Source organism: Scyliorhinus canicula, chromosome 14 (genome assembly GCF_902713615.1).
Source record: "Scyliorhinus canicula chromosome 14, sScyCan1.1, whole genome shotgun sequence".
Taxonomy (NCBI): domain Eukaryota; kingdom Metazoa; phylum Chordata; class Chondrichthyes; order Carcharhiniformes; family Scyliorhinidae; genus Scyliorhinus; species Scyliorhinus canicula.
The window spans coordinates 28,348,790-28,353,362 of record NC_052159.1 but is presented as its reverse complement, the minus strand read 5'-3'; positions in this window follow the sequence as shown (position 1 = coordinate 28,353,362).

Here is a 4,573-nt window from a genome sequence, read left to right as displayed (position 1 = left end):
CCATCCTATACCCGTAACCCAACAACCCCCCCCCTCCCCCCCCCCCTTAACCTTACTTTTTAGGACACTACGGGCAATTTAGCATGGCTAATCCACCTAACTTGAGTTCATTCAAGTTGGAACATGTAATAAAGAGAAGCTTGTAGATGTACTGAACTTGGATTTCCAGAAAGCCTTTGATAAGGCGCCACATCAAAGGTTATTGCAGAAAATAAAAGCTCATGGTGTTGCTAATTGTGTTGAGTGTGCTTTACACTTAATTGCTCTGTTTTATAACCTTGCTCTAGAGTCGCCAGGTATCTTTATGATACCACCACGAGGTTCAGGTTCAAGTGCTGATCAATAACTCAATACACCAGTTAGTAAGGTTTAAATCAAAACACATTTATTATATACACAGTCAATCGCTACTCATGCATAAAATACTACAGAACTAGACTATTTCTACCACTAAAGGCCAATACTTAGCTTTGGAAAAAGAACCCACTGGGTCAGGGAACAATGGCTTCTCGTTCGATCCTGAGACTGCAGGCTTCCAGCTGGTATGGACCAAGGGTTAAGAGCGCCTATCTCGTAGCGTGCGTTGACTGGACATTTACTTGTTGGTGCAGCTGCTAGGCAAGTCTCTCCGAGTTGAGAGTCATGGTCAAGAGTTCTTTGAGAGCTGCCAAGAAGGCCGAATTGAACTTGGGGACTCTAATTTATAATCCCCAGGGGCTTTGCGCCCTTTCGGGCGGACCCCGTACCTGGTTCCAATTGATTGGACCATGTTCCAATCGATTGGTTTGATTTCCCCAATACTGGGGCTGTTCCCTGATCGCTGGGCGGTTCCTAAGTGTCCGTTGGCTTATTTTGTTTTGGACTCCTGCTGGCGCCGAGGAGTCTGGCTTTACCTCGATCATCTTTAACTGTTTCTATTGTGCCCGGGAATCGCTCATGAATATGTAGATTGTCGTTAGTTTCAGTGCTGTCTGCTTTCTGCAATTCGAATATACAGGACACTTTGCATTCTGCTTGCTTTTCTGCGCCTGTCCATTTTTCCCTGCGTTCTTAGCGAATCTCCATTTTAAGTCGGGAAGTGGCCAACCCAGGTGGCTACAATGGTATGGGGGGTAACATATTAGCATGGATAGAAGATCGGAGTGTGCATAAGTAGGTCCTTTTCTGATTGGCCTGAGGTCAGCTCTGGGCCATCAACATTTTACAATTTAAATCAATGAGGGGAGTGGAGGCATGGCAGCAAAATTTGCAGATACACAAAGACAAGTAGGACAGCTTGTTGTGAAGAGGACATAAGGAGGTTTCAGATGGATATAGATAGGTTGAGTGAGTGGGCAAAAACCTGGCAGATGGATTGGCCAGGAAGAACAAAAAAACAGTATTATTTAAATGGAGAATGGTTGCCAAATTTCGAGGTGCCGAGGGATCAAGGTGTTCTAGTTCATAGGTCACAAAAGGTTTGTAGGCAGGTCCAGCAGGCTAATAGAAGACTAATGGACTGCTATCTTTTATTATGAGAGGACTTCAACATAAAAGTAAGGATGTTATGCTTCAGTTATAGAGGACTTGGATAGTTTTTAAAAATGTATTCTTGGGATGTGGGCGTCGCTAGCTGGGCCAACATTTCTAATCCCTAATTGCCTGTGAACTGAGTAGCTTGCTCGGCCTTTTCAATGGGGGTCAGTTAAGAGTCAACCACATTGTTGTGTGGATCTGGAGTCATATGTAGGCCAGACTAGGTAAGGCTGGCAGCTTTCCTTCCCTAAAGGACATTAGTGAACCAGATGGATTTTTATGACAATCAACAAAGGTTTCATTGGTCATAATCAGACTTTTAATTCCAGATTTTTATTGAATTCAAATTCACCATCTGCCAGTGACAATAGCATTACGCCACCACCTCCCTTTGTGTAGTTTTGCAGGAAGGATGTAAATGCATTGGATGCTGTTCAGAGGAGATTTACTGGATTGATATCTGGAATAAGGGTTGTCTTATGAGGAAAGGTTGGACAGACTGTGCTTGTTTCCTCTGGAGGTTAGATGGATGAGAGGTGACTTTATTGAGGTCCTGAAAGGTCTTGACATGGTGGACATGGAAAGGACGTTTCCTCTTATGGGAGAGTCCAGAACTAAGGGGTACTATTTTAAAATTAGGGGTTGCCCCTTTTCGGACAGGGATGAGGAGAATTTTTTTCTCTAACAGGGACTCACAGGGCCGAATTCTCTGATAATGGGGTTATGGCCGCACGCCCACGAGAAAACGGGCGCAAATCACTCTGAACTTTAGTGGAGAAAGTCCAAAGTGATTCTCCATTTTGAAGGGGGCCAGCAGGGCCCCGGAGTAGTCCCTGCAGATCCGACTGCCGATACAGGGCCCTGCACTTCTGGACACGGGTCCGCGCATGCATGCAACGGCGGCCCCGTGCAACATGGCGGCCCCAACAATATAGGCCCCCCCCAGATCGCGTACGGCTGAACAGTGACCCCTGATTGCGAGCCTGGCCATCCTGGACCCCCCCCCCCCACCGGGTGGAACCATGAGTGAACCACGCCGGCGGGATTTCGGCCAGTTGTCGGCAGAGAATCGCCATGGGGGCCTCTTTCTATGTCCCCCGATCGGCGCCGCGTCGATCCACATGCGCGACTGGCGGCGGTTCTCCGGTCCCCGCAGAACCGTGGGAAGGCGTCGGACCCCATCGCGGGTCTGACGCCTCACTCTCCGTCCCCTCGCCACGCGTCGGAGGGGGGGGGGGGGGGGGGGGAGGCCGGGGGGGGGGGGGGGGGGGGGGGGGGCGGAGGCCGGAGTGACCACCGGCGAGCCTGGATCCATCCGCCATGTTTGTGCGGGGCGGCCTGAGGGAGGGCGGCCACCGCGCATGCGCTGGTTGGCACCGGCCCAACTGCGCATGCGCGGGACCCGAGTCTTTTACGCGCCACCGGGTCTCTGACGCCGGTCACGCACTCCTTCATGGCGCCCCCTAGCACATGGCGCCCCGGGCGACTGCCCGAGTTGCCGGTACCTTGAGCCGGCCCTGGTCATCGAATATATTAAATATTCTTACTTGGTAAGGGAATCAAAGGTTTCTGGAGGTAGATGGGAATTTGGAATTGAAAAACAAACCGATTAGCCATGATCTTTGACAGAGTCATCCAGAATCAAAACGTTAGCTCCCTTCTCTCTCCACAGATGCTGTCAGACCTGCTGATTGTCCAATGTTTTTGTTTCAGATTCCAGCATCCGCAGTAATTTGCTTTTATTACAGCATGGTCTTATTGAATGAAAGAGCAGACTCGAGGCGTCGAAATGCCTACTTCTGCTCACATTTTCCATGTTCGTACCTGCAAATGAAAGAACTGTTGCCAACACGTTATAAATTATTTTAGTACTGCTGAAAAATGAGAGATAATTTTGAAGCTTTTCCTCACAGCCCTGCTTGAAAGCAAGTTGCAAAAATGCTTGTTGAATTTGTGTCAGAGTAATGAGCTGCTTGGTTACATATATAATCAGATTCATCCTCATGGCTCACTGGATCCATATATGAATGGGTTGCCCAAGACACACAAAAGTGATGTCCCTTTACACCCTATCTTATTTACAACTGGTTCGGCACAGCATGAAATGGCCAAATGGTTCAGTAAGTTGCTGCAAAGGGGCAGCACAGTGGTTAGCACTGCTGCCTCATGCAGCCGAAGAATCAGGTTTGAATCCCGGTTCTGGGTCATTCTCCGTGTGGAGTTTGCACATCCTCCACGTGTCTGCGTGGGTCCCACCCCCACAACCCAAAGAGATGCAGGCTAAGTGGATTGGCTACGTTAAATTGCCCCTTCATTGTAAAAAAAATTATTGGGTATTCTAAAAATGTTTTTAAAAGTTGCTACAACCAGTTCAGAGCATGTTTTTCCACATACACAATGAAGGAATTACGCAATACTAGATATGATTCCAATCTAAGATTATCAGTTGGGTTTACAGTGTGGGTCACTTAAACATGCTAGAAGCTACATATATATATATATACACACACACACGGCCCAGTCCTTTGCAAACAGAAAAGAACATGTCCAAGCATTGGGCCTTTTCCAACTTTAAAAAAAAGCTTCTGGGACAGCCATATCATAGATGTGTTCCCACAACAATGCCTTGGCCAATGAGAGCCATCCACCTGGTTTGGATTGAAACAAAATCTTAGCAGTTAACTGTCTCCTGATGCATTCTTCGTGGCAACACCTCTATCAATCAGAGTCCACTTGTCAACCCATCGGCACTTTTCTCCCGTGGTGAAAATTGTTGTACCCTCTGCCATTTGTTATCCTTGCCAATCTGTCCTGATGAATACAAGCCACAACACTTTGACAGCATGCCCTGTCTCCGTTTTCAGCCCTATTCAAGTCCTGCCTTACCAAGTGACTATAAATTATTTTCGAAATTAAAAAAAACTATAATCGCGTGTCCATACAACTTCCTGAAAAAACATGTGAGCAACCGGAAGAAAGAGAGGGCAAAACTCCCTTTAAACTATTGGTTGATGAGGCTGTTTAAAGCCGCTCCCCTGACAGTATTGGTTGGTAAAAT